The 11,564-nt window shown below is 41.8% G+C and overlaps 1 long non-coding RNA gene across 1 annotated transcript; it reads right to left on the reverse strand.

The window, feature by feature from the left end:
- Window positions 1-510: 510 nt before the first annotated feature.
- Window positions 511-11,110, reverse strand: LOC120534534. The gene is made up of 3 exons (XR_005634786.1): window positions 11,070-11,110; window positions 5,423-5,626; window positions 511-614 (listed from the first exon to the last, which is right to left on the reverse strand). It is a non-coding gene; the product is annotated as an uncharacterized LOC120534534 (long non-coding RNA).
- Between the last annotated feature and the right edge of the window lie 454 nt (window positions 11,111-11,564).

The following is an 11,564-nucleotide window of genomic DNA, read 5'->3' on the forward strand; positions in this document are numbered from 1 at the left end:
CCCCTCACACTGACTGTGTTTCTCCTCCTTATTCTATTTTAGTGATTTTTAAAAAACTTTAGTGAGGACATCAGAGGAGTGTAAGGGAGAAAGTGACAATGGAGGACAGGAACAAGTACAAGATTAAAATAAAGAATGGACAGCGTGGGCTTGTAGGACAAGAAATAAAACAAAAGTCTGGACAGACAGGATGAGGAGAGTGACCAGTGTGGTGGAGGGGCTCAGGGTCACAATGCTGTCTTTATGAATTGAATTATTAAAGGAAACCTACAGCTGTGTAACCTCACGTCCATCTGTTTGTCCATAAGGGACACTGCAGTCTGTCCTGATTAAACACAGCGTTTGTGTTGTGGGAGTGGAAAAGTCAGAGCGATAATGTGACAAGAAATAAAATTCATGAGACACACACACACACAGACACACACTTGTTGTTCACTTACCTCAGTTTCTCTAATTTGCAGTTTTCACTCCTCAGCCCCTCACACAGCTGATCCACTCCTGAATCCTCCATGTTGTTGTTGTTCAGGTTCAGTTCAGTCAGTCGTGAGTGTGGAGCAGAAAGAGCTGAGGAGAGAGCTGAGCAACATATGGAGGTGAGATGACAATAAGACAGGCTGTGGAGAAGAAGAGAGAGAAGTGGGGACATGAGTGGAGACAAACGGACTGACAAAAGGACAAACAACACAAATATTCAATGGCCACTTGTATTCTGACTTTTCACTGAAGTGCAGTGTGAACACGAGACCACTGCCATTCTTATAAAGTAAGGCGCTATATACCTGACAGGGTCTCCTGCCTTCACGCTGGACTGACTGGTGCCAAGTCATTCAGACTGACATGTGGACATCAACACTGGATAAGAACGTCACAGACATGAGACTGACGACGTCCTTCACTCATGTGACCAGATGGACTTGTCACAGGTGACCTCGGGGTGAGGATGACAAACTGGAATTCTGGTCTGTCATTTACCACTCAGGACTGGCAGCTCTAGTGGTGACCAGCAGCAGGTCTGTGTGTTTCTGTCTTTGTCTATTTTTTTTTTTATTTATTATGATTAATTTTTAATTATTTGTTCATTTTCTGAACAGGAATATAGAAATATATGTGTCCCTGAAGTGTTATGGAGTCTCTACTTTTATTTGTTTGTATTATTTTGGTGATACTTTTTCTCTTTTCTTGCTGTCATCCCAATGCATCTTCTATTCACCTGAGTGATTCGGTACAGCCAAGAGTTTGCACTGAGACAGTACTTGCCAAGTGCTGACACAGACTAGAGCTGCTTCCAGAACTTTCCGTTTTGACGAGACAAGATGAGTCTGATGAATGTGACAAGCGGAGGACACTGAAATGGGGCAGATGTGAAGGGGCTCGTTTGAGGTAACAGGTAACCCAACACATTCCACTTCGACTGTAATAATGGCGACTGTGCAGTCCTTACGTAATCAACTTGATGAATTACAAATTAAAAAGCTTGTGTTCAGACAGAATGCAGAGAAGCCTGAATTATGGAGACGTGGCTCTCTGAGTCCATCAGTTTCATGGAGCTCACCATTGAGATGCCTTCTTCACAGGTAAAGGGCCCGGTGGCGTCTGCCCGTCTGTCTATAAATGGTGGTCTCAATCAGTCAGAAAAGCAGTGAGCTCTGCGGACATCGAGCTGCTCAGTGTGTCACTCAGACCACTCCACTCGTCCAGAGAATTTCCACAAATATTTGTCACCGTCGTTTGAATTCATCCTAAGGCTCACCCATCGATGTCAACAGAGACGATTATCACAGCTTTAGTTGACACACTGAAAGTGAACACTCAGCTCAAAGCATCAGAAGCCTAACCTTTGTCACCAGGCCTTAAACAAAGGCACCAAAAGCACAAACACATTTACTGATTTGCACTTTGTAATTCTGCAGCACTCTTGTGAAATACTCCACACTATTTTTTACATTCAACACTTACTTTAGGAATTTAAAAGTCAACAAGAAGACAGTGAAGCTCTGGAGTGAAGATTCAATCCATAGTCTCCAAGGCTGCTTTCATTGTCCAGGCTGAGATCTTTTGATGGACTCCTGCACTGATTTAGTTGAGCTTTGTGATGTTATCAGCAGCTCTGTTTCTGTTTGTAAAGACGTGCCGATCTCAGCTAAAAGTGTGAAGGTCTGTCTGATCAACAAACCCCAGGTCATGAATTCTATAATGTCATTATTATATCAAAAGAAAAAGTGTCTTTAGACGAGGAAATAGTAATGAAGCACAAGCTGATCAAAGGGAATTGAAACTTGACATTCAAAACAACATCCCTAAAAACCTAAAAGACTTCAGATCAGTGGCTCAGAAATCACTGGCTATTAAAACATTTGAAAAACTTCTAAAGAGGAACCTGAGAGAGAAAACTCAGAGTTATGAGATCCATTTCAGTTTGACTACCAGTCTTCTAGAGAGGGGGACAGAGGGCGCCAATGCATATTCAGTTCAGAACACATCTGGGGGACTTGGAGATGAGCTAAAGGCCAAATCAACATCAGTCATTTTCTCTGAAGTCCTTCCAACACCTGGAAAAAGCGAACATGATCAGAATTTAATATTCAGCCATAATGTGTAGATGAAGGCCTGGTGTGAACAAGAAGGTTTTACTTTTCCCAGCCACTGGAATGCCTGTCACTGTAAACATTTCATTTACTTACGAGATGGACCACATCTACAAGAGAAAGAGACAAACAATCTTGGAGTGAGAATCTTCAGGGAAGTGAACAGACATTTCAACTGAGGAAGACAAAATGCCAGTCAACCGACATAAGGAGAACTCAACTGAAAACACAAAAAGTTACTTTGTTTAAAATGTTTACTTCTTAATGTGAAAGGCATTAGAAATAAAATGTGTGAATGAGAGGTGAGAGGATTGACTTGGGACTCGGATATTGTAGGAATTACAGAGTCATGGCTGAATGAGAGTGACGGGGAGGAATATCATATTAGTGTCTACACCTGCTTCAGGAGAGACAGACAAGGAAGGAAAGGAGGAGGTGTGGCGCTATATGTAAACAATAATATTCAGGCCAACATCTTCAAGATGGAAGAAGGAAACACTGGGGGTTAAGCTAGTGAGGAAGAAAGGTAGAGGTCTGGTTATTCGAGTTTGCTACAGGCTGATAAATTCTGATATGTCAGATAATAATGTATTATTTAATCAAGTAAGGCCGATGTGCCACAAAGAGGACATAGTGGTCATGGGGGATTTGAACTTTCCAAACATTGATTTTGAAGCCCCTGTCAAGAATACATAAGAGGAAACCTGAAGTGGTGCAGATGGCAAATGGATGTTTGTTCACCAGTTTGTCTCAAGCCCCAATGTGTGGTGACACCTGTCAAGATCTCATCTTCTCAAACAATAAAGACAGAAGAACAAGAACAGAAGATACTGAGACTTTAAGCAGCAGTGATCACAACATGGTCAAATGTGACATAATCTTTGAAAACACACAAATGAACACTAAAAGAGAGACTTCTAACTTAAGGAAAGTGGACTTTATGGAGATGAGGACATATCTTCAAAGCATCAAATGGGAGAGCAAAACCTCAGCAACTCTAAATGACAGTTGGTGTCACTTCAGAGATCTTCTGATCTGGACTCAAAAAGAGCTAATTTCAAAAACCAATAAAACAAAACGACTTAAAATGAGCCCAAAATGGATAAAGAGAAGAATGATAAAAAAAATTAAAACTGTAAAGGTCACTGTACCAGAAAAGAAAAAGTAAACAAACAAACCAAAAAACAGACAGAGAGATTGTGACATAGAGGAATACCAGACACTACAGCAAGAGATTTGAAACATCAAAAGGGAAACTGAAATAAAAACTAATAAAGAAGCCAAAACTTTATGAACTGGTGTGATGAGTCTTTACTACACCACAATGTTAGGAGCAGCACCAGTCACCAACAAGAAACAATGACCAAAGAGCAGGCACTGGAGATCATTGACAGTTATAAATATCTGAGGACAATCAAAGACTCAAAGTGACTTTTAAGTGAAGCACAGAAGCCATCAGCAAAAAGGGACAGCAGCAGCACAACTGTTTAAGGAAGCCGAGTCTTTGTAATGTGAGTCCTTCCATGATGACACTCTTTTATAAATCTTGTATTGAGTCTGTCCGTATTTATGCTCTGCTAGCCTGGTTTGGAAATCTGAATGTCAAAAACAAAAACATAATAAACCAAATTGTAAAATGGAGCAGTAAAATAACAAGGACTGGACAGTTCAATCTCACAGACCTGTTTAACAAACAAGTGTTACAAAGCAGAGGGTCTTCTGTCAGACACGACTCGTCCACTACATTCTCAATTCCACGTTTCACCATCAGGTCACAGGTTGAAGGTTCAGAGTATAAAAAGCAGCCAGTTCAAGTTCTGTTTCACTAAAACTTCTATTAATCTTTATTAAAGCTGAATTTATTTTAAACACCCACTCACTGCCTTAAATCATGGGATGATGAAGAGTAGCATTTGCATCAATCATGAGTTATGAGTAAATGTTGGTTTAATTTTGATGTCTAATATGTTCTGCCAGATGTATTACACTCACTGCTATATTTTATTTATTTGTACTAAGTTTATATTTGATGGCTGAGTACTTTGTGATGTGTCCTTAACATTATGTTGTGGTCTCCTCTGTAAAACTGAATGAAAAACTAAATTTCTCTCTAGGAACAATAAAACTGAATTGAATTGAAGACACTTTGTTTGATTTGTAGGATGCCAGCAGCATGAGGGTCACTGGTGGACACTGGAGAGCTTGATGCTCGACTGTTTATGCTGATGGACTATCCCGATGTCAGATTAACCAGACGATGAGGACACTCCTCCCAATCCTCTTGTTTTATTTCTCCCTTTTATTCTCTTTTCCCATCTTTCTCTTTCTCTCCTTCTCTTGTCTCTCCTTATATCTGATGTCCTGCACTCATTGTTCCTGTCTGTCACCTCAGTCCTTCTCCAGCTTGTCCCCAGCCACTCTGGTCAGCTCTTCTGCCCCCACTCACAGTGTTTCTTCATCTTATTCTGTTTTAGTGACTTTTAACAAACTTTAGTGAGGACAACAGAGGGGTCTGAGGGAGAAAAGTGACAATGGAGGATCGGGGACAAGATTAAGAGTAGCATTGTGGGACAGGAAAGAAAATTAAAGACTGGATGTAGAGAACGGTGACAGTGGCCACTGTGGGGGAGGGGCTCAGGGTCACAATGCTGTCTTCATTTATTTAATGCGAGTCCACCTCACGTCCATCTGTCTGTCTGTCCAAATCTGACACTGCAGTCTGTCCTGATTAAACACAGCATTTATACAGTGGGGGTAAAACAGTAACAGCCATAAAGTTAGAATAAATATAATTCAACAAACACACACACACACACACACTCTTGTTGTTCACTTACTTCAATTTCTCTAATTTGCAGTTTTTACTCCTCAGCCCCTCACACAGGTGAGCCACTCCTGAATCTCCAATGTTGTTTTCGTTGCCCACTTCAATGTCATTGTTCTCATCTCCCAGATTTAGTTCAATCAGTTGTGAGTTTGGAGATGAAAGGACTGTAGAGAGAGCTGAGCAACATCTGGAGGTGACTCCACATAACTCCAGGCTGTGGAGATAAAGACAGAAGTGTCAGGAACACACGTTGGGTCTCTCAGGTCACACATGCAGGATGGGAGAGGAGAGGCTCATTACAATGATGACAGAGAGAACAAGGAACTAAAAACAGCGAGTAGGAAGAACAGCAACAAGATGGGTTAATGACATCAAAGAACAGTTGGGAGTAGGAAATGGGCAGCAATAAAAATGTTTAAGGAAAGAAAAGAATTCTGAGAAAACTGAAAAGTACCATACTCCTCCACAGTCCCTTGATGTATTGCAGAGGGTCTCGATCTGGAGGACATGAGGAGAGACAGACAAGCTGACAGAGAAACCACACAACACCAGAGTAACCCAAACAAATTTCTGCTAGTTGTCACAAAGACTGAGACCTCACTGATTGTGCTGACCGTGACATCCATCCATAGTGATGCATTGACCACAGCAGACGAAAGAGCATCTTGAGAATGAAATAAAATGTCAAAGAGAAGCAAGAAGAGCAGAAAAACAAAATGCATGTGAGCTGCTGGAGTCTCCTCTGTAGTGAAACACATTTAGAGAAGAAATGTAATAAGACGACACAGGGATTGTATGGAGAAGAGGACAAGAAAAGCACAGAGGGACAGGCGTCATGTGGTGTGAAGACAAGACACACGCAGGGATTTCATGGCTGGCTATCTTTCTCCTTTGTTTCTTTTTTTAACTATTCTTCAATTTTTCTTTTTTTCGTCTCCATGCAGTTTCATCTGATGAGCTCACAGAAATGAGGAGGACATCAGCTCAGCATATTTGTATTTTCTGTCCCATTAAATGCAGTTCTCTATTTCAGTCCATTCCTGTTTACCATGTCCACATGTGGCCTGTTGGTCAGAGAGGTCAGTAACAATCTGATTGGACTGTTGACAGGACAACATGAGGAGCAACTGTCACCATGTGAGCACAATGAGTGACCAGAAAGGCCTGTTTAATAAAGTCACAACAGTCAATGTCACACTCTGAACCTGTCACCTCAGCCCATATTCAAAATCCCCCACTTTATATTCATCATTGTCACCTCATTCAGACACTTCTCACCTCCATCTCAGGTCTGTCATATCAGTATTTCATTTAAAATTGTCTGTTTATCTTTCAGTTCTCTTTCTTCTTTCATGCCATTCCATAATGAAACCCTGACTGTGTTAATTGTGTCTATAAAAACAAAGACAGACACACATACAGCCTGGGGTCTCAATAGGGATTAATAAAGTATCTATCTATCTATCTATCTATCTATCTATCTATCTATCTAAGTGACATGACAAATACAAGCACAGCTGGACACTCAAGTGTGTCACTGACCTGCTCGCATTTAAACTGAAACCCAATTTGAACCCAAGACCTGCCCATGAAGGTTCTGCATGCCTGGGTATGTCTTTTGTTCTTCAAGTCATCCTGAGTGGTGAAAGATGGTCTCCTAAACTTACATTGTTCTCTACATGAATGCCCAGATGGAGTTGTCACAGTTGGTGACAACAGAGTGACAAACTCAGAATTCTGTCAGTTATTCACCAATCAGGACACGTGGACACTTTGTCTGCCTTGAAGGTGACATTCAGAGTAGACAATGATTACACTATCAGGTCTATTGTGACACCTTGATTAGACTAGACTAGACTAGTTAAGACTAGACCTACATTTTACATCAATGACATAATAGACAGTGAGGACATGACTGACATGTAACATTTCTGACCTTGGCCATTCAGACCTAACATACTGACTGGTGCCATTGACCAGCTGACCTCTGTCAAATAAAGGCCTCAATGGGGTTGAGCTCAGTTTTCTTACTCTTTCTACAGATGGTCAGCATCCCAAAGCCCAGCACAGAGATGGTGTGAGAGTCTCTTTGTCTGAGTGGACTGTGAAGTGACCCCCATGACTGCTGAACGCTGCTGTCCATTCCCAGCTCTGCACTTTCAGTTGAAGAGATTTGATCAAATGAATGGGTGACGTGCCGGTATCACCATCTGCTGGCAGGGAGTGGAAATGCACAGCACTTCATCACATGTCAAGACAGGATGTTTGGGGGTCACATGACTGCCATCTTTGTACCCTCACTGTTTGACTTTCTCACAACAGCTGATCATTTCACCAGGACTGACTTTTCTGTTTTCTCTGATGTCTCTTTTTTGGTAGAACAGCCAGGTCAGGCTGTCAGAAAGTGGGAGAAGTAAAGATGGCAGGGCCTTTAGAAACTTTTACAAATAATATCATAAATATTCAGATACAATGTTAAAACATTAAATCAATAGACATGAATTCAAATTCAGAGTGTACACCAAAGCCCATCAGTCACAGAGAATTCAATTTTGTCGACATGCGCCCTCAACCCCTCCTGTCGACAAAAGTCGACATCCAGGGTAGATGGCAACAATCAGCTTTTAATGGCGACAAAACTTACTGTTACATCACAGGCATTCCTGCTCTGCTTGGAGGAAGGTTAGACTCATTCACTCTGCATCTAATCCTTGCATGTGTGTGAGTTACGAAATGTAAATAAAGGCAAGATGGCATCGACATCTCAAAAGGGAGTGAAGCGAGTGCAGAAAACAAAATACTCAGCAATGTTTTGCGCATTATCGCTAAGTCAGACTCTGATTTTTCAGAATCTGATTTTGTTGACAGTTATCAGGAGATCGAGCAGAAGAGTGAGGAGCCGGCATCAGCTGATCGGACACCAGCCGATGCCGTCCCAGCTGATTGGATGCCAGCTGAGTGCATTTGCGCAGCCAATGCACCTACGGCAAGGTTTGCGTGGGAGGAATACTCCGTGGGAGCCAAACTGGCTACCGTACTTCACAAGACAGCATGGCTTGCTGTTGGACACGACAGATTTCCAGCCGCTGGACTACTTCAGGCTGCTCTCTCCTGATGCTGCTTTTCAGCTACTGTCAGACGAGACAAACGGGTATGCAGAGCAATTTTTTGAATTGCAGGCTGCGTTTGCACCGCATTCTTGTTTTTCAAAGTGGAAACCCACAACAAAAGATGAGATGAAGGGCTTTGTGGCATTACAAATAGAGATGGTACTAGACTGGTGATATAACTTCAGGAAGCATTGGTCCAAACATGTCCACGTGACAGGTATGTGCTGCTGCAAAGTTTTATTCACTTCTGTGATAACCAGAAGCAAATCCCAAGGGGTAAGCCAGGCTATAACCCCATGTATAAAGTTCAGCCCCTGCTTGACATTGTGGAACCAACATATAAACAATTGTATCAGCCTGGCCGTGATTTGTCTGAGGATGAATCTGTGATAAAATAAATGGGATGCCTTTTTTTCTGCCACTATATGCCAGACAAGCCCACAAAGTATGGCATAAAGGATTTTGTACTGGCAGAAGCAAACACTGGTTTCTGCCTGAAAGTAATTATATATATACAGGAAAGTATTTCTTTAAAGAGAGAATTGTCCCTTAACAAGTCATGTTGTGCTGGAGCTGCTTCAGGGCTATGAACATTTGGGTCATGTTGTGTACATGGACAATTTTTATACATACCCAGAATTGTTCATGGAGCTACAGAGCAGGGGAGTTGGAGCTTGTGGCACAGTAAGGGTGAACAGGAGACACAGACCTTCAAAGTTGAAACCAGACAGGCTGAAGAGGAAAAGAGGTGACAATACGGTGTTCATGCGGGCGGAAATCTTGGTGGCAGTGGCATGGCACGATGTCAAACGGGTGACTTTCCTGCAACATATGAGAACAAAAAATATGAACCTGACTGTGTTGTGTGCAGCAACAGACAACTAAAAAGGAGGCACCAGTGCAACACGTATTGTAAGCAGTGCAATGTGGCAATGCATGCAATTGGCTGCTTTGAGTGATATCTGACTTTGCAGGACTTTGTTGTGTAACTTGTACAATATGTGAAATCATATACAGTGATACCTCGCTATATTGCGCTTCGACTTTCGCAGCTTCACTCCATCGTGGATTTTAAATGTAAGCATATCTAAATATATATCATGTATTTTTCGCTGGTTCGTGGATTTCTGCGGACAATGGGTCTTTTAATTTATGGTACATGCTTCCTCAGTTTGTTTGCCCAGTTGATTTCATACAAGGGACGCTATTGGCGGATGGCTTAGAAGCTACCCAAACAGAGCATGTATTACGTATTAAATAAAACTCCTCGATGATATAAGATATGCTTCCCGCGCGGTGCTTGATTGTTTGCTTTTCTCGGTCTCTCTCACTCTCTCTGACATGCTCTGCGCCTGACGGAGGGGGTGTGAGCAGAGGGGCTGTTTGCACAGAGGCTGTTTGCCTAGAAGATACTGACGCTACTCTAAAAATGCTGAAAGACTACCTTCACATTGCTCCCTTCTTTGCGGCTGCTTTATCGCGGTGCGCATACTTAAAAGCCCAACAGCACATATTGATTTTTTGATTGTTTGCTCTCTCTCTCTCTCCCTCTCTGACATTCTCTGCTCCTGACGGCGCTCCTTTGAAGAGAAGATATGTTTGAATTCTTTTAATTGTGAGAAAGAACTGTCATCTCTGTCTTGTTATGGAGCACAGTTTAAACTTTTGACTAAAGGGTGTTATTTCATGTCTAGAGGGCTCTAATAATGTTAACAGTGTGGGAGAGTTTATAAGGGCTTAAAATATATAAAAATAACCATACAAACATATGGTTTCTACTTCGCGGATTTTCACCTATCGCGCGGGGTTCTGGAAAGCAACCCCTGCAATCAAGGAAGGATTACTGCAGTATGCAGGCTCATACAACATGCAAGACAGTAACATTTGTCAAAAATATTTTTTTGTGTTGAATAGATATGTTAAACCATTGCTTTGTGTTTTTTTTATAAAAAAATGTTTTTGTAAAAATATTCAGCCCTGGGAGAAAAGAAACAAAAACAAAAGAGCCCTAAAAGAGTTTAACAATCTGGTTAAAAACTTCATTGCCATCTCTCTTAAACACCTCCATGCTTCCACAGTTATAACATTTGGACCAACGGCCTTTCCATTTTTCATCCTCTTCATAGCTGTCCTTACTTCCTCCTTGCTAATCCATTGCACTTCCTAATTCACTATCTCCAAATCATCCAACCTCTTCTCTCTCTCGTTCTCTTCATTCATCAGCCTCTCAAAGTACTCTTTCCATCTACTAAACACACTCTCCTCACTTGTGAGTACGTTTCCATCTTTATCTTTTATCACCCTAACCTACTGCACATCTTTCCCAGCTCTGTCCCTCTGTCTAGCCAATCAATCCTTTTCTCCCTCCTTAGTGTCCAACCTCTCATACAACTCATCATACGCCTTTTCTTTAGCCTTCGCCACCTCTCTCTTCACCTTGCGCCTTATCTCCATGTACTCTTGTCTACTTTCTGCATTTCAATAGAGAAATGAGTCTAAAGAATTAACAAACAAACACACACACACACACACTTGTTGTTCACCTACTTCAGTTTCTGTAATTTGCAGTTTTTACTCCTCAGCCCCTCACACAGCTGATCCACTCCTGAATCCTCCATGTTGTTGCTGCTCAGGTCCAGTTCAGTCAGTCGTGAGTGTGGAGCAGAAAGACCTGAGGAGAGAGCTGAGCAACATCTGGAGGTGAGACCACACCATGTCAGGCTGTGGAGATAAAGAGAGAGAAGTGAGGACATGTGGACAGACAGACAGAACCACCGCCTGCGGTCTCAATAAGTCACATGATGACTGCAAGCAGGATAGATGCTCAGGTGTGTCACTGAACAGCAGGCTGCTGCTAGCATTTGAACTGAAACACAATCTGAACTTCACACCAATGCTGCCCTTCAGGGTGCTATATACCTGAAGCATCTTATGTTTGTTAGGTTTCACACATCATGTTAGTTTTCAGTGCTTACAGAAGTAAAATGCTGCTATTGATTGGAAATGCAATGACATAATGAAACCTTTATCATCAATATAGTT

The sequence above is a fragment of the Polypterus senegalus genome, chromosome 8 (genome assembly GCF_016835505.1).
Source record: "Polypterus senegalus isolate Bchr_013 chromosome 8, ASM1683550v1, whole genome shotgun sequence".
Lineage (NCBI taxonomy): Eukaryota > Metazoa > Chordata > Cladistia > Polypteriformes > Polypteridae > Polypterus > Polypterus senegalus.